The sequence below is a fragment of the Pantherophis guttatus genome, chromosome 3 (assembly GCF_059756535.1).
Source record: "Pantherophis guttatus breed Tessera chromosome 3, ASM5975653v1, whole genome shotgun sequence".
Classification (NCBI taxonomy): Eukaryota; Metazoa; Chordata; class Lepidosauria; order Squamata; family Colubridae; genus Pantherophis; species Pantherophis guttatus.
The window spans coordinates 7,348,660-7,372,310 of NC_142065.1; the positions used below are offsets into that span (position 1 = coordinate 7,348,660).

Below are 23,651 nucleotides of genomic sequence, written 5' to 3' on the forward strand. Positions count from 1 at the left end.
CTTGTGTACTTCAACTCCAGAACCCCAGAATCCCTCAGTCAGCCATGCTTGAATTAATCAGAATAGAGCTGGAAAGTACCTTGGAGCAGGGGTGAAATCTAAATTTTTTTGCTACCGGTTCTGTGGGTGTGGCTTAATTGGTGGGTGTGGCTTGGTGGTAAGGTGACTGGGAGGGCATGGCTTATTGGTAAGGTGGGCGTGGCCAAGTGAATGTCACTTCTTTGCCCTTTTTTAACCTACACAACACAACACAACACAACTGGCTCACCCACAATGTAAAAGCAGCTGTGCTAGACCCAAAATGGCCCCTGCAACAAGCAGCAACCTCACACAGCCACAAAAAGCCCAAAAAACCAACTTTCACACATTTTTACACACACACAACACAACATAACACAACTGGCTCACCCACAATGTAAAAGCAGCTGTGCTAGACCCAAAATGGCCCCTGCAACAAGCAGGAACCTCACACAGCCACAAAAAGCCCAAAAAAACAACTTTACACACACAAAATTCCACATACAGCTTTGTGAGATTTTGTGTGTTTGTGTAGTTAGAGTGAAACACTACAGAAACACACTAAATCTCAGAAAGCTGCACAAATATTATTTTATTTTAATTTATTTTTATTTTAATATAAAAGCAGCTAAATTTAAAACTTCCTAAACTTTAAATGGCTAGGTCTAAAAAAAGAACAACTAAAAAAAACCCCAATTAACTATTTTTTTAAAGCTCCCAAAGGGGGGAAAAAAACTTACCCAATAGAACAGGGGTCTCCAACCTTGACAACTTTAAGACTTGTAGACTTCAACTCCCAGAATTCCTCAGCCAGCTTTGCTTTGCTGGCTGAGGAATTCTGGGAGTTGAAGTCCACAACTCCCTGCCTGCTTGATTGCAGGCAGGGAGATTCAGTTGCTTGCTGATGCAATGGATTGCAGGGATTACAGCAAGACATTGCGACCAGCAGCTAAGTTAAGCAAGCTGAGGGGGGAGGGGGAGGGATCGTCAGAGCCATTTAAAAGGAAAAAAAGGCTCTGATGATCGCGGGGCTCAGCTGGGCTTGGGGGGTGGGGGCAGGGATTTTTGCTACCAGTTCTCCGAACTGCCCGCCGCCATCGCTACGTACTCGCCCGAACCGGGAGCATTTCACCCCTGCCTTGGAGGTCTTCTCATCCAAACCCCTGTTCAAAAAGGAGACCCTATTCAATTTGAGACAAGTGGCTGTCCAGTCTCTTCTTAAAAACCTGGTGGAAAGCACGGGAATCTTCAGAGTTGGCTTCGCACCAGTTTGTGCCAAGATGATATCTCCTGATAAAACTGTTCTTTGAGGAGCCTACTCGCCTCGGAGTTCTGTTTGCGATGGGTGTATTACTTGGAACCTTGACACTAAGTTTATAATAAGCCATAGTCAGTGGGTGGAATAGTCTGAATGTTCTTTGAAGGTCCCAGAACTCCACAAAGAATTCAAGCCAGGGAGCAGAGTTGGAATTTTGAAACCATTTGTAGGTACTGTCACAAAATGGTACCCTGCTGTGGGCCATCAGTCACACATCAGTCACACTTCTGTTCTAGAAGAGAAACAAACCAGCTGATGGCAATGGGTCTGAGTAGACTCCAGAAGCATTTTTGTTAAGATACCTAGAATCTTCTAGTCCAACCCCCTGCCCAAGGTAGGAATTCTTATACCACTGTTCGAAGAAAAATCCAGTCTGGTTCCATGATGGGAGAAAGGTGCTGGAAATAAGATGGAGGCAGGCTGCAGGAAAGGAGGTCTCTGTTTATTTGTTAGCCAGAAACTAGTGACAGCAGCATGTTTCTGGGGTGGCTGACAAAATGGGGTTGAGAGTAGATGAGCTTTTATACATTCTTTAGAGCTTTGAGATGCCTGTTCCTGTACAAGAATATATCCTTCAATATTTTAATGGCTGTTGCCAGATTCCTATGGTGTCATATAGGGGTCACGGCTGGCTCCACCGGCAAGAGGGGTAATGCAAATCCTAGGCGTTTGTCTGAGCTAATCTTGTCAGCTTTGGCTTGCCTGTTGTGTTGCTTATTTGGAGTCTCTTTGCTTAGGAATAGATTGGCCCAGTCTTTCGGAATGGATACAAAATCTCCATTCCTAAAAAACCAGCCTCTTCAAGCTTCTGCTTGAGGCTGTTTTCCTATGGCAGGAAGACTGGGGCTGTTTTCTACCTTTGTTAAGATTTTTCTCCATTTCTCCTTTAGGGATAACATTCTATCCTGCCTCTTTTTAATATTAAGAATAAAGAATATTTTAATCTGGGGAGAAGGGAGGCCTTCCTCTTCCCTGTGACAGCCCTTCACAGTTAATTATGATAATTTGATGATCAGCTAAAGCTGCTAATTTGCTTTGATGACTGCTAGCATGGGGGAGGGGGAGGCGCTGAGGAATTCTGGGAGTTGAAGTCCCAGAATAAAGGAGCCATAGTTGCCCACCTCTGCTCTAGAGGTGGAGTCTCCAAACTTGGCAACTTTACGACTTGTGGACTTCAACTCCCAGAATTCCTCACTCAGCCCCCCCCCCCCCGCTAGCAGTCATCAAAGCAAATTATCAGCTTTAGCTGATCATCAATTTATATAATTGCTGGCTGAGGAATACAAAGAAGATACATATTTGATTATTCATATAATAACAGCAGCTAGAATTGTATTTGCACAAAACTGGAAAGCAGATAAAATTCCGTTGGAAGGAGAAATTATAAAGAAAATTTTAGAATGTGCAGAAATGAATAGATTAACATTGAGAGTAAAAGATAAAGAGGAGTCGATGTATTTCAAGACATGGGATAAATTTTATGATTGGTCAGAAAAGAAATATGAATAAGGACATAGAGATAAAATAGACAGAGAATAGGTGGGAGAAAACAATTAGAAAAATAGATACCGAGATGATGTCAAGTAAAAGGAGAAAGGGGAGGGGGGATAAAAGGGAAAAAAAGGGAGATATTATAAAAATGTACGCAAATGATGAAATAAAAATAAATAATAATTGAATAAGGAATTGAAATGAGAATAAAGGCAATTAGGAAATCGGGTCTGCTCAAATACCACTTTAGATTGAACTGAAAAGGGAAAAGAGGGGAAGGAGTAGAGAGAGAGGAAGGGAAAAGAGAGGAGAGGAGGAGAAAGAAGAAAGGGAAAAGGAGAGGAAGAAGAAGGAGGGGAAAGAGGAGTAAAGGAGAAGGTTAGAAGGGGGGAAGAAGAGAGGAGTGGGGGAAGAGAAGGGGAAGTAGGAAAGAGAAGGAGAGGAAGAATGAAGGAAGTAGGAGGAGAAACAGGAAGGAAGAGAAGGAGAAAGGTTGGAGTAAAGGTAAAGGGTAAAAGAGCAGCCCCGAAAAAGTAAAAAGTAAAAATGAAAGTTAAAAGAAAAGATGAATGAAAAATGATGGAAATGACTGTACATGTAAATGTGTTTATGAAAAATAAAAATAAAAACTTTATATACCATATATATATATCTATATATATGTGTGTGTGTGTGTGTGTGTGTGTGTGTGTGTGTGGATATATCCCCTTTTAGGGATATATCCACAATTACACGGGAAGAAACCCGAAATATTAACTATACACACATACATACCCGTGAAAACTTACATAAATATATATATATATTTCAACTACCATGCTGGGTCTATTTAATCCTGTCTGATCTCTTCCTTGCAGGATTTAATAGCTTACCAGAAGGGGAAGGAAGAACATGGTTGAAAGCACTGGGATCTCGCTTTTGCTCAGGGGTATAAGCCAGGCTGAAAGTATCGCACTGAATTAATAAACTAGAACAGGGGATACTCTCCCCGATAACTTTTATAGCCTTGCAATGAATAAATCACACCCAGAACCTAGATTAATATTTTCCAGCCAAGAGATTCTTTCTCAGCTCAATAACATTTGAAATTCGCTTCTGTTTTAAATTTCTTTTATTAGAGACTTTTAGTTTCAGCTGCCAAGAATTGCAAGGATGTAAAGAGTCTCCGGAGAAGGGCGGCATATAAATCAAATTAAAAAAAAAAAGATACAATTAATGGGAGAGACAGGTTTTGTGATCACTGTTGTTGAGCTAGGTACCACCTATTCTATACTTCTACATTTTGATTTTTCTTGCCTAAGTGTAAAATCTTACTTGTCTCACCACTGAATGGCGCTTCATGAGTTACGGCCAGGGGTGGGCTTCAAACATTTTAGCAAGGGCTTCTCTGCCCTGTTGCTGAGTGGGCGTGGCCATGGTGGGCGTGGCCTAGTTGGCCTCCTGAACCACCACAGGGGGGGTTGTTTTTGCCCTCCCCGGGCTCCGGAGGCTTTCCTTGAGCCTCCGGGAGGGCGAAAACGGCCTCCCCAGGCTCTGGAGGCCGTTCCTGAACTTCCGGTAGGCCTATTTTTTGCCCTCCCCGAGCCTCCATGCGTGCCCTGCACTTACCTGCATCCAAAATGGGCCGCATGGGGACTCCTGGGAAGGGCGGAGTGGGGTGGGCAGGGCCAGCCAGGAGTGGGATTTGAGGGTTCTCCGAACTGCACAGAATCTTAGCTAGAGGTTCTCCCGAACCCCTGAGAACCCCCAGTAGCCCATCCCTGGATACGGCCCAGTGTTCAAATCTGTCTAGATCCTTCTAGATCTTGAACCTGTCCTCTAAAGTGTTAGCTATTCCTCCTAGCTTGGTTTGAATTGATGGATTGTTTCCAGTGGTAGGTTGCCCCTGGTTCGCACCGGTTCTGTAAAACCGGCGGGAGGCTCCTCCCACTGACCCTGACGTCATCAAAACACTTCTGCGCGCAGGTGAAGCAAGCGTGCACACACAGCCACGTTGCAAACTGGTAGTAAAGGTAAGTAGAACCCACCCCTGATTATTATTTTGCTTCTAACCAGTTGTGCCAATATGATGCATCGGACCGGGGTATTTACGAGACCACCTTTTGCTACCAATAGCCTCTCACCGACCAGTACGCTCCCATAGAGAGGGGCTTCTCAGGGTCCCCTCCGCCCAGGGGGAGAGCCTTCTCTGTGGGGGCACCTGCCATCTGGAACGAGCTCCCCCCGGAGATACGGAGGATCCCGGATCTGCGCACGTTTCGTCGTGCTCTCAAAACATTTTAATTTCAGCAGGCTGGCCTGGCCTAACTCTCCCTTTTAAATTTTTAAATCGTTTAATCTGTTTTACAAATTGGGTGTTTTAAATTTGTTTTCGGCCAAAATATTTAATAATTTTAATGGACTTTTAATGTTTATATTATTTGTATTTTATCTTGGCTGTTCACCGCCCTGAGTCCCCCGGGAGTAGGGCAGTATATAAATTTGATAAATAAATAAATTTGATAAATAAATAAATAAATAAATAAATAAATAAATAAATAAATAAACTGCACCAAATGTAACGGCTTCTTGGTTTTTCACTGCCTTCCGCATTTCCACGCACTTTCTCAGATTCAGGTTCTGTTCATCTATTTCTTCAGTTTTATTGTCTCTCTCTCTCTCTCTTTCTCTCTCTCTCTCTCTCCCTCCCTCCCTCCCTCTCTCCCCCTCTCTCTCCCTAGTTTCACAGCTGGATAGCCTACAGCCCTGTAAGCAGCATGTCATTAAAGCAAATAAACAACCAGATTTTGCCACTATCCCTTCCATCTGGAATCAGCCATAAAAGGCTTGCAAGACAAACTTGCTTTGTAGATTTAGTCTCTCCATTCAGGCCGTAAATATTTCTGTGCTGGTCAAGAAATGCTCCTTCAGAAGTCAGTGCGTCTCTTGTAAACCTAATACAGATCTGTAAACTCTTCAGGTAAACTATAAGCTGGCAATTCTTTTATGGCTTGCAGAAGACTGAGAAAAATTAACAATAGAACAGCTTTGCCTTCAGAAGTTGTGGGTGCTCCATCACTGGATGCTTTAAAGAAGAGACTGGACAGCCATTTGTCCGGAATGGCATAGGGCCGTGATGGCGAACCTATGGCACAGGTGCCACAGGTGGCACGTGGAGCCATATTGGTGGGCACACGAGTGTTGCCCTAGCTCAGCTCCAGCGCGCATGCGCGCGCTGGCCAACTGATTTTCAGGCCTTCCGGTCCCTCTGGAAGTCGGGAAACTGGCTCTTTTCGGACTCCGGAAGGCCTCCGGGGGAATGGGGAAGGCTGTTTTTGCCCTCCCCAGGCTCCTAGAAACCTCTGGAGCCTAGGGAGGGGGAAAAACGGGCCTACCGAGGCCACCATGTCATTGCGTGCCAAAAGCAGGGGGAAGTGTGGGGGGGGGGTCATATGCGCATGCGCGAGAGGGCGGGGCGCATTGAATTATGGATGTGGGCACCCGCACCCGCGACCCCCCCACACTGCCCCCCACTTTTGGCACGCGAGGGCAAAAAGGTTAGCCATCACTGGCATAGGGTCTCCTGCATGCGCAGAGGGTTGGACTAGAAGACCTCCAAGGTCCCTTCCAACTTCATTATTCTGTTCTGTTCTGATCTTTGGATCTCTCTGGCATTTGTTGACATGACTTCAGTGCTCTATTTGCATTCAAATGAAATGATAGGACCCAGGGGGTGAAATGTAAAATTTGTTACTACCGGTTCTGTGGGCGTGGCTTGGTGAGGGCGGGGTAATGTGACTGGGCGGGCGTGGCCAACTTTTTTTTAAAAAAAAACTTTTCAAAGCATTTTTTTCTACAACCTGTTTGGCGGAAGAGGTTGCAGAAAAAAATGCTTTGAAAAGCCTCTGACGATCAGGCAACTCAGCTGGGATCGTCAGAGGCTTTTCAAAGCAGTTTTTATCACCTCTTTGGCGGAAGAGGTTGCAGAAAAAAAATGCTTTGAAAAGCCTCTGACGATCCCAGCTGAGCCGCGCGATCATCAGAGGCTTTTTTTTTTACTTTTAAAAGCATTTTTTCATCGGAAGAGGTTGTAGAAAAAATGCTTTTAAAAGTAACGTTGAAATTGAAAGACAAGGAAGACTCACAGTATTTTAAGGTATGGGATAGTTGGTGTGAGTGGATAAACCAATGGAAAAGAAGGTAAAGTTAAAATTTAGTAAGAAATTAAAAGTAATCATTATACTAAGGTGACCAGATTTTAACATTGGTAAAGAGGGACACTGTGGGCGTGGCTTATTTTGTGGGCGTGGCTAGCTGGTCATGTGACTGGGTGGGCGTGGCTAGCTGGTCATGTGACCGGGTGGCCATGGCTATGTCTATAGGGTAAGGTGAACAGATTTTAACATTGGTAAGAAGGACACCATTGTGGGCGTGGCTTATTGTGTGGGCGTGTCTTGGAGGCCATGTGACTGGGTGGGCGTGGCTACCTGGTCATGTGACCGGGTGGCCATGGCTATGTGTATAGGGACTACTCAGAGGGCTGAAAAGTCATTTCTGACAGGTCCTCGCACTTTTGACTGGTCCTCACACTTATGACCATCCTCACATTTATGCCCGTGCAGCATTCTTAACAACCATGGCACTCATTTCACAACTGCTTCTCTTCAACAAGGTGACAAGATAGGGCAAAAATGTAAAATGTGAGGACAGTCGTAAGTTCGAGGACTGGTCAAAAGTGTGAGGACCAGTCAAAAATAACTTTTTCAGCCCTCTGAGTAGTCCATATGCACAAAAGGACTAACCAGAGGGCTGAAAAAAGTCATTTCTGACAGGTCCTCGCACTTTTGACTGGTCCTCACACTTATGACCATCCTCACATTTATGCCCGTGCAGCATTCTTAACAACCATGTCACTCATTTCACAACTGCTTCTCTTCAACAAGGTGACAAGATAGGGCAAAAATGTAAAATGTGAGGACAGTCGTAAGTTCGAGGACTGGTCAAAAGTGTGAGGACCAGTCAAAAATAACTTTTTCAGCCCTCTGAGTAGTCCATATGCACAAAAGGACTAACCAGAGAGCTGAAAAAAGGCATTTCTGACAGGTCCTCGCACTTTTGACTGGTCCTCACACTTATGACCATCCTCACATTTATGCCCGTGCAGCATTCTTAACAACCATGTCACTCATTTCACAACTGCTTCTCTTCAACATGGTGACAAGATAGGGCAAAAATGTAAAATGTGAGGACAGTCATAAGTTCGAGGACTGGTCAAAAGTGTGAGGACCAGTCAAAAATAACTTTTTCAGCCCTCTGAGTAGTCCATATGCATTAAAGGATTACAGCAATAGAGAGGGATGAAGGAATGGAAATTAGAGTAGGAGTGAGGGTAAGAGAGGGAGGAAGAGAGGAGGAGAAGGAGAAAGAAAGAGGAAGTAGGGAGGAGAAAAAGAGGGTGGGGGGAAGAGAAAGTAAGAAGGAAAGAAAAGAGAGAGGTGGTAGGTTTGAGGAGAAAGATTGCTGTACAATAAAAAAGATGAAAGGGAAGAAAGCCAACCCCAAGCAAATATAAAGATATTAAGATAAAGAATGAATTGTTAAACTTTAAAGAATAAAAGAGAACAAATATGAATAAATAGCAGTAATTAGAAACACACATACAAACATACAATGTATTTTCTTTGAACAGAGTGTTTGGTTGGTTCACAAATTTAAACAGTGTTTAGTAATTTCAATTAATTTACAATTTCTATATTTCCTTTTTGCCATATTTATTCCTCATCTATTTTTTTAAAAAAACCAATATTACCCTTCATTCTCATCTCTAATCTTAATCAAATTCAATTTTTCCCTTCTATTCTATATTATACCCCTTCCCATTGTCATCTATTTTTATATCCATCCTCACATTGTTTAATTATGTAATTATGTAATACAGTTGTTTAATACAAATTCAACATTTTAATATAAATCAATTAGTTATAAAACTATCTTTTTTGTATATTAATCAATATGAACATGAATATTCCAATTATTTCCATGCAATCCAATTTCTTACAAATCAATTAATTATATTTACCAATAATAATAAACCAAATAATTTCTCCCATATATTCCTCCGAACCACAACTTAACCATTTCTGCTTTCAACACAATATACAATTAATAGTATCTCAATTATTACAATTCCCTAGTTAAATACAGCTTTTTTTCCTTTGTGTTTTAAAATCTTGAACTCTCCTCCTAAATTTCCCATTGTTTGCAGTTTTTCACCTACCTTTTTTGGGGAGGAAAAATAAAAATGAAAATAAATCTCTCTCTGCCTCATTTTGTCACGCTGCACCAAAGATCCTGGTTTCGGTTTCGTTTCTGAAGCTTAGCTAGGGGGAAAAAAACTCTTTACACTGATTGCCTGTAGGGCGGCCCTTTGAAGCCCCGGGCAAGAGTTTAAACAGTTTTTTTTTCTTCTAGCCATCAGCTGGGGCTCAAGAAAAATCGGGACTTTTTTGAAACGCCGCGGGACGCGGGACAAATTGCTCAAAAGCGGGACTGTCCAGCCAAAAGCGGGACATCTGGTCACCTTACATTATACACCATCATTAAGATAAAAAAGGAAATAAGTCACTGTGTATACTTGTACTTATATACATATCACATATACATTGTGTTGCAATATTTTCAGGATCAGACTCAATAATAATAATAAGAGTTAGAGGTTTAAATATATTTCTCTTTAATTATAATAGGCATTCTATATTCACTGAATATTCACAGATAGAAGCAAAGAAAATGGTGAAGGTGGCTCCTTATATATACAAAGGGTGGAGCCAAGAGTGGGAGTGGTGAATTATGAATACATTAAGAGTCAAAGAATAAGTTAACCCCTGATATCCCATATATACATTATTTACACATTAGGGAATAAGGCATTTACATCTGACAAATCCCCCTCTAAATGCCGGTTCGCTATACAACACCAATTACATTCAGATTCAGGACAATATAAGACATACAATTTGGAAGTTAAGTATTTGTGCTGTTTAGAAGGTAAAGGCTTCGTCAATATGTCAGCTAATTGTTCAGAGGTATCACAATGCACTGCTTTGATAAATCCATCTTGAGACAATTGTCTCACATGCTTAAATTTTATATCTATATGCCTGGATCTTTGTCCAATGGCATCGGATCTAGATATTTCAATGGCTGCTTTATTGTCTTCATGCATAACAAAAGGCAAAGCAGGTTTTTTCCAAACATCTGAAATTAAATCATTAAACCATACAAGGTTATTTGCAGCTTTGGATAAACAAACATATTCCGCTTCTGTGGTTGAAGTGGCTACCAGTTCTTGTTTACCAGTGTACCAGTAAACTGGACAGTCATTTAACAGAAAAATATAACCAGAAGTACTTTTTCTGCATGATATATCTCCAGCCCAATCCGCATCTGCGTAACATGTAAGTTTTGGTTCTTTATTATCACTAGGTTCTAATACTAGGCAAAAGTCTAATGTACTTTTCAGATATCTTAAAATTCTTTTGACAGCTTCCCAGTGATACATTGTTGGTTTGCTAACGTGCCTTGATAATAAATTGAGTGGTAATGCAATATCTGGCCTAGTCCAATTAGATATATAAAGAAGTGAACCTATGACTGATCTATAAAATGTATTATCCTTGAATTCAGGGGAAGATTCATCAGTATTTCTAAGGAAATCAGTTTGCATAGGAGTGTCACAGGGTTTGGCATTGTTTAAATTGCATTTGTTTAGAAGTTCAATAATCTTATCTTTCTGAGTAAGTTTGAATCCCCTTCTAGTTTTGTTAATTTGTACACCAAGGTATTTGTTTACTTTACCTAGAGATTTCAACGAGAAATGTTCATTTAGCTTGTTTACAAAGATTTCTCTTCTCTCTTTGTGTTTTCCTATATATAAAATATCATCTACATAAATCAATACAAATTCAATGTAATCATCACTCTTTTTGACAAAGAAACAGTTATCAGCAGTGGTAGCGTTGAAATCCATGGTCTTAAGTACTTTTACCAAGCAATCGTACCATCTTTTGCCAGATTGCTTTAATCCGTATAAACTCTTGTTCAATAGCCAAATTTCATTTTTATTAGTGTATTGACTGTGAGGTGCTCTTACATATATTTCCTTATCTAGTTTTGCGTGTAGATACGCAGTCTGTATGTCATATTGAAATACATCAAGATTGAGTGCGGATGCTACTACTAGAGCTGTTTTAACACTCTCTGTTCTTACTGTGGGGGAGTACGTGTCAGTATAGTCCTCCGGATATTTTTGTGCATAACCTTGTGCAACCAATCTAGCTTTGTATAGGGTGTTGCCTCCTTCTAGGTTCTTAATTTTATAAATCCACCTGGTACCAATAATTGTTTTATCTTTAGGTGCAATCGCAGGTGTGAATACATTTAATCCTTGCAAACTTTCCATCTCTTTTTTCATAGCTAGTTCCCATTTTTCCTTTTCTTCACGAGGGAGTTTTAATACTTCCTCATATGTATTAGGTGTTATTTGTTCACCATCCATATGCATTATGTAATCTCTGTATTTATTTGGTATTTGATTTCTGTTGTTCCTAATAGCTCTTTCAGGTTTGCTATGGTAGTCATGCAAATATCTTGCTTCCTTTTTTGTTAATGTGTCTGTCTTTATTTTGTGTTGACTATTTGTCCATGTTTTGGTTTTGTTTTTATTTTTGTTGATATTTTGATTTTCTATTGTCCCTTCCTCACGAGATTTTGTATCTTTGCATTTATTTGGAAATATTTCATTAAGATGTAATTTAGACCAGTTGGCCTGTTCATGGAACACAGCTGTTCTGGAAACTATAAATTTGTTATTATTATCAATGAATCTGTACCCTTTGGTGCCAGTTTCATATCCCATAAATCTTAGTCTTCTGGATACGTTTTCTCCCTTTCTTCTCAACTGTTTAGGTATGTGTACGTCTGCAGTGACCCCAAATATGTGCATGTGTGCTAATTTTGGTTTCCTATTATACATCACCTCATATGGTGTCTTATTCACAATACTGGACCAGGTTCTATTTTGAGTGTAATTTGAATAATGTAAGGCTTCTGACCAAAATTGTTTGCCTAAACCAGCATCCTCTAATGTGCACCTAATCATGGTTTGTAATGTGGAATTCTTTCTCTTTGCAATCCCGTTCTGGAACGCAGAAAATGGACTAGACGTGTAATGTAGCATTCCTCTATCCTTTAACCATTGGGAGAATTCTTTAGACATGAATTCACATCCCCTATCTGTCATAATTTGTTTTATTCTGATATTATGTTGTGTTTCTATGCGTTTGTAAAATTCCTTAAATTTTTGAAAGGTTTCATCCTTGTGTTTTAATGTGTAAACAAAACCATAGCGACTGTAATCGTCTACTATTGTTAGGAAGTAACGTTTTCTATAAGTGATTGATGGAGTTAATGGGCCAACTAAGTCCATGTGTACTAAGTCAAAAATTTTGTTAGTTGATCTGGTGGATTTTTTTGGCCTGGGACTAGTTTTTAGTTTAGTAGATTTACATACTGAGCATTCCAAATAATTTTCACAATTTTTTATTTTGACACCTTCTGCGTGTTCAGTCATTTTTTGTACTACAGGAAAACTTGCATGTCCTAACTTCCTATGTAAGATGTGAGCACACTCGTCATGAATTGGTTTACCTATTTTTGGTTTCTTCTCATTGTGTGTATCTGTGTGATCATGAGATATTTTACATTCATCATTGTCACTGTTACTAATATTTTCATCATCTGCCTCAATACAATCTTCCATATTTGAATCAATGTTATGTAACCATCTTTCTTTTGTTATCAGATAGGGCAGGCCTCCTTTAATCATCACAGTGCCTACATTTGTTTTATTCTTCTCTAAAGTTGCTTTTCCCTTTGAGAAAACTATATTGATGTCAGAATCTCTGCTTAGTTTTATGGCACTTAGTATGTTATGAGGTATTTCTGGTATTAACAATACCCCCTCTATTTTTCCTAGACCAGGCAAGGTCACATTCCCTCTGCCTAATACTTGAACTTTTTCTTGATTAGCTACCTTTATTACAAACTTATCTTCTGTAAATGAAGACAATATATTTTTGTTATTAGTGGTGTGATTAATTGCCCCAGAATCAATAAGCCAATTATTGTTCTCATTTTGTTGCGTTTTAGTGCTGTCTTGTTTATTTAGTCCATTCAGTGAACCAGATTTTCTCTCTTTTGAATTTTCTCTGCCCCCTCTACTTTCTCTGTAATTTGGTGGGCTTCTATATTTATGTCTATCTGTGGAAGACTGTCTATAATTGTATTCATTCCTATATTCTGACCTATGTCTTTCCTTTGAAATTTTGGGACAATCTCTTCTATTGTGTTCCCTGGACCCACAATTGTGGCATTTAAAAGTTTCATTATATTTTTCTTGGAAAGCTACCTTCTTAAAAGATTTGTGTTCTGTGTGATTGCTATAACGATTTTTTCTTGAATTGTCTTCTGCTATCAATTTGTTAGACAGACTTTCTATTGATAAATATCCTAGATTGATGGTGTCTAAGTGTGACATAAAACTATCCCATGATGAATCAAGTGAGTTGATAATAACACTTTTCATTGTTTGATCTGAAATCACTTCCCCCCTCAAATGCAGCTCAGCTCTTATTTTGTTTAAAGATATTAAATGCTCACTTATGGAAACCCCTGGTTTTACTCTGGAAGAAAAGAAGTCCTTAGACATTCTTGTGGTGGTAGCTACACTATCGCTGTGAAACAAATTAAACATGCATTGAATTATTTCTGAAACAGTTAGATTTGGTTTGATGCTATGATACATTGCAGGAGACACGCTAGATATTATTAAAAAAAATGCCTTATGGTGTAAACAATCTATTTTTAAAGTCCAAGGTCTTCTTGGGGGACTAGTGATAAAAAATAGTAAATTTTCTTTCATAAAGACAACCTGGAGCTGTAGATACCATTCTTGCAAATTAATGCCATCAACCCTAAGTTTTGGGAAGTCACTGGGTAAGTTTCCCACATTATTTTGTCCATTACTTACAACCTGAGGTAGTCCGTGGTCTCGTAAGTGTAGGAAATTGCAAAACGGCATGGGGATGCTCGCAACGAGTCTGCGCGGTTCTCTGGCCAGTTCAAGTCTTTCCGGACCGTCTACGTAGTTTCGCACATGCGCGTTGTTCATTTCTTCTTTGGCGTCGTCGTGGAAGGTTCTCTCCATTGTAGCTCGCTCGCTCCGCTCCTCTTCAGACGAGTCGGTCTCTGGCTCGGTCTTAGGAGTTCTGATGGCGGCGACTGTTCTTCTCTTTCTTTTGGGTGCGTTGGCACTTGCTTCGGTCTGCGGTGTAGGGCGGAATCGACATGGCTCTCTGGGCTCGGGCGTCGTCTCTCTTGAAGTCAGGATGGGAGCGTGCAGGTCTTGAAGTATCGGCTTGTTCGCTTGCTTCTTCGTTGGCGCTTTGGAAATTTTTAATTTTGGCCCAAATGCAGCAAAAAGCGTCTTCATTGCTGACTTTACTTGGGATTTCGTTAAGTCGTCTTCACTTTCTGATTCTGGCTCTTCCGAAGAGTTTGAATTCTCCTTTTCACTTTCGTTGTCTGATAACGTTTTTCGCGCCAGAAATTTTGAACTGAGCATTTTGATTGGCTCTGCTTCGCTCACTTTGGAGGCTTGTTGAAACCAAGATGGCTGCCATTCAAAATTTCGCGCGGGATCACATTTTTTCTTTTTCATAACAACTTTCTCTGTAGTCATATCACTCACAGTTTTTTGGTCTTTGGGTTTCTCTTTAGCGATGTTTTTCTCTCTCGCTGCTCCGCTGTTCTTCAGCATTTCTTGGAGGTTCGCGATGAGGCTTTCATCATTCTTCTGGCTTTTTAATAACTTCAATATCTCTGACCTGAGTTCGTTATTTTCTATTTCGATTTCCTCCTGGCCATCATTTTCATTTATTAATTCTTCTTCTTCAGTGGTGTATTCTCCGGATTCTCTCGAAATCGCGTTTGTGGATTCGTTGGTTATTTCTTGTTCAGTTTCTATTTCTTTGCTGTAGGCCCTGGTGTTGGGCCTATCTTTCTTAGACATTTTTAGGTATTTATTGAGTCAATTAACCATCCTCTGCTACCAGTTTGTTGCAATATTTTCAGGATCAGACTCAATAATAATAATAAGAGTTAGAGGTTTAAATATATTTCTCTTTAATTATAATAGGCATTCTATATTCACTGAATATTCACAGATAGAAGCAAAGAAAATGGTGAAGGTGGCTCCTTATATATACAAAGGGTGGAGCCAAGAGTGGGAGTGGTGAATTATGAATACATTAAGAGTCAAAGAATAAGTTAACCCCTGATATCCCATATATACATTATTTACACATTAGGGAATAAGGCATTTACATCTGACACATTGTTTGTTGTGATTAGTATTGTTGATTGTATTTTAAGGTTATGAATGTTTTATATAATTTTATCTTTTTAAATTTAATAAAGTTTGTTTTTTAAACCCCACCCCCCCAAAAAAAAGAAAAAGAAAAGAAAAGCCTCTGACGATCCCAGCTGAGCTGCATGATCATCAGAGGCTTTTTTTTTTTTTTTTACTTTTAAAAGCATTTTTTCGGTGGAAGAGGTTGTAGAAAAAAATGCTTTTAAAAGTTAAAAAAAAAGCCTCTGATGATTGTGCGGGTCAGCTGGGCATAGGGGGCGCAGGGATTTTTGCTACCGGTTCTCCGAACCACCCGCCGCCATCGCTACCGGATCGGGCGATCTGGTCCAAACCAGGAACATTTCACCCCTGATAGGACCCTGTATCTAGTGAAGGCACACTTGGAATACAGTGTCCATTCTGGTCACCGCAATACAGAAATGATGCTGAGACCCTAAAAAGAGTGAAGAGAACAAAGAGGATCAGGGTCTGAAGACTTCACTGCACGACAAAGAATTGAGGGAACTTGATATGTCTCACCTAGCAAAGAGAAGAACTAGGGGTGACATGATGTTAGTTAGTTAGTTAGAGTTTGTTGCAAAAATCAAATCCAGAAGCACACACACATAACTGATTCAGCTGGATTCATTAACTTCTTTATATACATAATAACAGATGAAGTATTTACAATACCAATATAGATTCTTCTTCAACGTAGTAGCAGTTACAACAGAAGGCAGGAGAGAACAGTTAGTTTCATTTCAGCAGAACAGGCAAGCATTCACAGACTGCTTAGTTTCAGTTTCAATTTTGCACAGACTCAGAAGCTGCAGACTAAGACATGCCCTGTCTCCAGTCTGTCTCAGCTCCCAATTGGCTGACCTGTTACCATGCGTTCCCATTGGCTGATCTATTCCAGTCCATGAATATTCATACTCTGACACATGATAGCTTTCTTCCACTACTTGAGGGGCTATCACAGAGACCCAAAAATCAGCTGGCTGGCAGGAGTCGTGGGTGCATGCATGGTGGAGCTGAGCTGGAGCATGATGCTGCATGCCACCTCTGGCACACACGCCATAGGTTCGCCCATCATATCACTTGCCTATACCACTTGTTTTTTCTTATGTCGACCCTGAAGTGAACCTGGCTGAGGCCATCTTTGAGGCTTCAGGGTTGCCATAAGGAAGAAAAAGGGAGCGGGAAAATAGATAGCTGGGGTTTTGTAGTCAAAACAAAAAAATTTCCTGTGGGAACCAAGGGATATTCCAAGAGGTGGCTGGGGAGAGGAGGAGTGGAATATCCATGCAACCAGCCAGCACCTCTATTGGACAATGACTGATGACTTGGGGGAAGGGGGAACTTTTACTTTTTAATATGGTGAAAACCGCAGGAACTTTCAGAGTCGGTTTTCCCCAGTTGTGCCAATATGATGTATCCAATATATAATTCCTTGAGGAATCTACCTGCCTCAGAGTTCTGCTTTCTACATTAACAGATTTAACAGATTAACAGAGTTGGAAGGGACCTTATAGGTCATCTAGTCCAACCCCCTGCTCAAGTAGGAGACCCTACACCATTTCTGACAAATGGCAGTCCAATCTTTTCTTGAAAGCCTCCAGGGATGAAGCTCCCACCACTTCCAAATGCAACTTCTGTTCCATTGGTTGATTGTTCTCACTGTCAGAAAATTTCTCCTTATTTCTAGGTTGAATCTCTCCTTGTTCAGTTTCCATCCATTATTCCTTGTCTGGCCTTCAGATGCTTTGGAGAATAGTTTGACCCCCCTCCTCTCTGTGGCAGCCCCTCAAATATTGGAAGACAGCTATCATGTCTCCCCTGGTCCTTTTCTTCACTAGACCAGCCATGCCCAGTTCCTGCAACCGTTCATCGTATGTTTGAGCCTCCAGTCCCCTCATCCTCCTGGTTGCTCTCCTCTGCACTTTTTCTAGAGTCTCAACATCTTTTTTATAGTGTGGTGACTTTTACTTGGAAAGCTGACAGTCTAAGTATAAACTCTTACTTTTCTCTACAGTGAATTTCATTTTGTTAGCTGTTACAGTCTATATTTATAGTGTATATAGAGTCATTGCAGATAATTAGCAAGATTTTTGTTGTAGTTTTATTCCATACTGTATCAACCTTGTGAACACTCAAACTTCCTCTTTCCACCATGTATTCAAGATGGAAAATGATTAACATGTATATGTCTTTATATGTAAGGGTGTAGATATATAAGGTAAAGGTAAAGGTTCCCCTCGCACATGTGTGCTAGTCGTTCCCAACTCTAGGGGGCGGTGCTCATCTCCGTTTCAAAGCCAAAGAGCCAGCGCTGTCCGAAGACATCTCCGTGGTCATGTGGCTGGCATGACTAAACGCCAAAGGCGCACGGAACGCTGTTCCCTTCCCACCAAAGGTGGTCCCTATTTTTCTACTTGCATTTTTTATGTGCTTTCGAACTGCTAGGTTGGCAGAAGCTGAGACAAGTCACGGGAGCTCACCCCATTCCGCGGCATTAGGGATTCGAACCGCTGAACTGCCGACCTTTCAATTGACAAGCTCAGTGTCTTAGCTACTGAGCCACTGCATCCCCTGTGTAGATATATACATATGTATTTATAGCGTGTCTATACTGTTATGTTTGTGTACCCTTTTGAGAGCAGGCAACAGAATTTCATTTTTTAAATGTATGCCAGTGTGCCCGTAGGGGGAAAAAAAAAAGGTTATCTTAATCTTAACCATAACAATGCTATAAAACCATAAATCAATGAAAAATGCTATATGGAAATGGCCAACTTGTGTTTGTGCTTTTCGTTTTGGAATTTCAGTGGCTCATACTCCTAGGATTGAATTTTTTTAATCTTGAGACATTGTCAAATTTTTATTTTATCATCAGAAAACTCATTCGAACACAATATGACCACCTGCTTATGAAGCTTAGTATCTGCTATTTCCCACTTCCGGTCATTGATAGGATTGTGGTGTGCATGTAAAGATAAAACCTTGTTATGCATCCTTCAGAGACCTGGCAGCTAATAATAAATATTAAATTTGACAGAGATCAAAGGAAGAATTTGGGGAGGGAGGGGGGCAATGATTGCATTAATCTTTTCTGCTGTTTTCCTGATTGAGATGGCATAGTGTTGTGGTCCGCCAGCAGCCTGTGGAGCTGGCAGCAGAGTCGGACAGTGAGGAGGTTGGGGAGGAACATGGGCCAGTCCTGGAGTCTGGGGAAGGCTCGGACGAGGGCTCTGCGTCGGAGGCAGAGATGGAGCCAGGGCCATCTGGGAGTTATGTGCGGACTCTGGAGCCTCCAGAGTTGGACATCAGAGAGGTAGAGGAACAGGGGGAGCCTGTTCCCAGTGCGTGCATGCGCAGAGCTGCCAGAAGGCAAGGACAGTTAAAACAAAAGGGATGACTCAGGAGTAAGGCTTGGAGATGATTGGCCCCTCCCATAAGACATAAAGGAAGAGCAGTGTTGTAGATGCTGTCAGTTTGTACATTGAAGCTCCATTTTTTACTGTGTTTCCGTGTGGCCTTGCCAAGATAATTGCCAATTAGGTCTTTGACAGCGTGTCAAAGAAGATAAAGGCAAGTGTTTACCAGCCTTATCCAAAGGACTGTGGCAGACTTCTGTTGGACTATTTATAAACTCTTGGTGATTCAGCACATGCTATGAATGAAAGGATGAAATGAAAATGGGTTTTGAGGACTAATTGTGAGCTTTTTAGTATATCAGGAAGCCTAGGTCAGAACACGTAGCAACTTTTCTATAAAATATCACAGAGGGAGCTGAGTGGATGCCACTGGGATAAATTATTGTCCAATAATGATAAATGGGCTATGTGGACATAGCCTGAAATTAAAAGTGTGGCTGAATGAAATGGTGCAGCCAGTTAATCCAAATAAACAAAGTTGACGACTTGGGAGTGCGTAGAGCCTACACTAAAAACATAAAAGTTTCATCCCATTGTGGGAAGAAGCAGGGGTGGGCTTCAGATCAGGGGTGGGTTCTAAATTTTTTTACTACCGGTTCTGTGGGCGTGGCTTATTTTGTGGGTGTGGCTTGGAGGTCATATGACTAGGTGGGCGTGGCTAGCTGGTCAGAGTTATTTCTGGAAAGTCCTCACTCTTACGACCAGTCCTCGCACTTACGACCCGACTCATTTGTTTGCTTTTAACACTGATCAGCTGTAGGGCGGCCCTTTGAAGCCCCTGGCAAGAGTTTAAACAGTTTTTTTCCCTCTAGTCATCAGCTGGGACTCAGGAGGCAGCAATAGATTGGGGGTGGGACCAAATAAAAGGTAAGAATAAGGTGGGGGGTGAGGGGTGGGAGGGCAGGGGGGTGAGAACCGGTTCGGTGATGTCATATCGTCACCACTACCAGCTCAGCCAAACCGGACCGAACCGGGAGGAACCCACCACTGCTTCAGATCCTTTAGCAATGGGTTCACTGGCCGTTGCTGGGTGGACATGGCCATGGTGGGCGTGGCCTAATCGGCTGCCTGCACCACAGTTGTGGGAGGGGTTTCGCCCTTCCCAGGTCCAGAGGCTTTCCTCAAGCCCCCGGCAGGGCGAATACTGCTTCCTCCGGGGTCCAGAGGCCTGTTTCTGGACTTCCGGAACTTCCAGTAGGTCCATTTTTTTGCCCTCCCAGGCCCCCCGCACGGCCCCTGCACTTACCTGGAATGATGAACGGGCTGCATGGCTCAGCACAGCTCAGCACAGACTGAGGGAAGGATGATAGGCAGGAAAATTCCCCTCCCTCATTTTCCCGCCATTTGCAAAAAAAAAAAAGGCTCCATTCCGAAACTTCAGTGCATGCAAGGACCCTGCAAGGATTGCTGTGCCGTTGTGTGTGCATGCGGTGGCACCGCCACAAGTTTGGACACACTGGCGCAGCCGCTCACGGCAGGATGCCAGCTGCACCGGTGTGATGAAGTTCACGGAGGTGCTGCCGTTTGTGAAGGCAACGCCACAACAAGCCTTGCAGGGTACTGCTCCAAGAGGCTGTGCCGCTATGACAAACCTCAAGGCGGTGCCGTCACTCTTACACACAGCTCGCTCGAGTTGCAAACAGCCCGGGGATTTTTGCGGCCTTTATGTGCCTGGGATGCCTGCAGGATCCCTGGCTTCTGAGTCTGGCAAGCAGTGGTGGGTTTCTCCCGATTCGGCCTGGTTCTCCCGAGCCGGTAGTGGTGACGATATGACATCACCGAACCGGTTCTGCCCCCCGTGCCCCCCAGCGCCCCCCCCACATTATTCTTACCTTTTATTTGGTCCCACCTCCAATCTATTGCTGCCTCCTGAGTCCCAGCTGACGGCTAGAGAGAAAAAAAACTGTTTAAACTCCTGCCATCGGGCTTCAAAGGGCCGCCCTACAGCTGAACAGTGTTAAAAGAAAACAAATGAGTAGACCAGTGCCTGCAAAAATACATGGGTAGACCAGTGCCTGAAAAAATACATGGGTAGACCAGTGCCTGAAAAAATACATGGGTAGACCAGTGCCTGAAAAAATACATGGGTAGATCGGTACAGCTCTGCAAGCAGTTAAAAGCCTGGTAGACCAGTACCTCTGCTAAATCCTAAATAATTGTCACATGACCATCAAGCCACACCCACAAAATAAGCCACGCCCACAGAACCGGTAGTAAAAAAAATTAGAACCCACCCCTGCCGTCGAGGCCCAGCATTTGGGCTCTGGTGCGTTCTTCTCCTCCCAGGCAGCAATGGTGCATCCACGGCATGTCCATCTCACCAAGTCTGGCCTGCTGCACCTCAAAAAAAGTAAAACCTCCTCGAAAATAAGCCCAAGGGCTTATTTTCAATTCTAAAAGAAAATAAGACTCGGTCTTATTTTCTGAGAAACACGGTATATTATTATATCTGCGAAACGGTGGGCACGGTGTCACAATCAAAGCCTTCCCCTTTGTGGAGGAAATAGTTTTTTGAATTCTGTTGTTTTAGAGGGTGCTTCCAATCTGACTGTAGGAAGTTAGCACCCACCCCTTTCCTAGAAGAATGAAATATTTTAGGAAATATTAAAAAGGCAGAATATTATGTTTCCCTGGATGAGAAATGGAGAAGCATGTTTTAAAGATGAAGCAGCTCCCATCTTCCTGCCCCCACCCTTTTGTTAATGGTCCAGAGGCAGAAACCCAATCCTTTGTCAAAGGACCATCATCTGCAACACAATAGGACCCATCTAGCAACAGAAACTCACCACATGGCACCTGGGAAGATTACATCAGCCAGCAAGGCTAGCTAAGACCCCCACCCCCTGGGAGTCTGACAACCAATCAGGATACTCTTTCTGGCCCCCAGGAAGTTCAAATTCAGAGAGGACTCACTATGTCTCGCCCCTTTTCTGTTCAGGAACTCAAACCATGTGATCCTGTCCACCATTAAACCATCTTTCAAAGCAGTCTCCATGTTTCCAGTGTCTTTTTCCCCACTTGGAGCTGAACCCAGAAGGATATTTCTTCTAACATGACTTTGTTATTCATTCTTTTTTATTCTCTCTTTTTTGGGGGGGGCGGGCAAGGGGGGTATTTCTTGTTCCTTACATTTCTATCGAGGGCTTAAAAAGTTTGTTGCTTTTTTTGATACAGGAAAAACCTAAACTGCTTGTGTGTGTGTGTGTGTGTGTGTGTGTGTGTGTGTGTGTGTGTGTGCGCGCGCGCTCAAGTGTGGGTATGCGTGTAATTCATAATTCATAATGGTGCTTATTCATCCAGTTCCATCCGGTTCGGGCAAATCAGTAGCGGCAGCTGCAAGAGCAGTGGTGGGTTCCTCCTGGTTCGGTCCGGTTCGGCCGAGTCAGTAGCGGTGACGATATGATGTCACCGAACTGGTTCTCCCCCCCCCGCCCTCCCCCCCACCCCCCCTCCACGTTATTCTTACCTTTTATTTGGTCCCACCCCCAATCTATTGCTGCCTCCTGAGTCCCAGCTGATGACTAGAGGGAAAAAAACTGTTTAAACTCTTGCCGCGGGGCTTCAAAGGGCCGCCCTACAGCTGATCAGTGTTAAAAGCAAACAAATGAGTCGGGTCGTAAGTGCGAGGACTGGTCGTAAGTGCGAGGACCTTCCAGAAATGACTCTGACCAGCTAGCCACGCCCACCTAGTCACATGACCTCCAAGCCACACCCACAAAATAAGCCACGCCCACAGAACCGGTAGTAAAAAAACTTAGAACCCACCTCTGTGCAAGAGGCTCCGCCCACCCGCCCGGACATCATCACGTCCCTTTTTTGATGCTCTGTGCATGCGCGCGCTCCCATTTGCAAACCAGTAGCGAAGGTAAATGAATACCACCCCTGGTGTAAAGAGAGACACAACGCCATTAATAAACGCTTGAGAAAGAATATCGGAAAAGTTTTGCATGTTTTAAATCAAAGGACATTTTTTTTTCCCCCACCGCAGGATGGGGAACAAACTCAGTGAAGGAAAAAGAAGAAATCTCCTCTCTGAGCAATTTCCCTTCACGACCGTTTTTGGGATCTGATTGCCGAATTGACTCCAAAGATTCCCTGGAGGCAGCGTTTATGAGAAGCTGGGGACATACCAGGGGTATAATAAAATGACAGCTGAGGACTATCTGAGCACAACAGTTTGAGAAGCGAATAAACGTTTTCCCCGACTGAGGTTCAGCGCTCCTTTGATTGCACATGTTTCCTTTTATGAGAACATCTGGTCGGTCTTTGTAAGCAGCATAAGTGTCAATAATGTTGTTTTTCTCCTACGGATTTTTTTTTTTAATTTGATTTATATGCCGCCCTTCTCCGGAGACTCAGGGCGGCTTACAATGCGTTAAGCAATAGCCTTCATCCTTTTGTATATTTATACAAAGTCAGCTTATTGCCCCCACAAACTGGGTCCTCAATTTACCTACCTTAGAAAGGATGGAAGGCTGAGTCAACCTTGAGCCTTGGCGAGATTCGAACCTGCAGTAATTGCAGGCAGCTGGTCTTAATAACAGGGTGCTTTAGACCACTGTACTACCAAGGCTCTCCCCCCTTCCCTTTTCCTCTCTGGTGGTTAAGGCTATGGGCTAGAAAAAGGAGACTGTGAGTTCAAGTCCTGCCTCAGCCATGAAAGCCAGTTGGGTGACTTTGGGCCAGTTACCAAGATATGGTGAGTTCGAATCCTGCCTTAGGCATGAAAACTAGCTGGGTGAGTTTGGGCCAATCACCAGGAGACTGTGAGTTCTAGTTCCGCTTCAGCCATGAAAGCCAGCTGGGTGACTTTGGGCCAATGATTCCCTCTCAGTTTTTTTGTAAGTGCCAAATTTCCAAAATTAGATTCAGGTCATGACCAAATTGGGTTGTGACCAAAGTTATGGAACAAAATATGGTCATTACCAGAGGTTCTACC

The 23,651-nt window shown here is 42.4% G+C and overlaps 1 long non-coding RNA gene across 1 annotated transcript; it reads left to right on the plus strand.

Annotated features, from left to right (window-relative positions):
• The first annotated feature begins 1,428 nt into the window (after positions 1 to 1,428).
• LOC117657639 (uncharacterized) lies at positions 1,429 to 22,933 on the plus strand. The gene is made up of 2 exons (XR_004589150.3): positions 1,429 to 1,670; positions 22,701 to 22,933. It is a non-coding gene; the product is annotated as an uncharacterized LOC117657639 (long non-coding RNA).
• Positions 22,934 to 23,651: the final 718 nt, after the last annotated feature.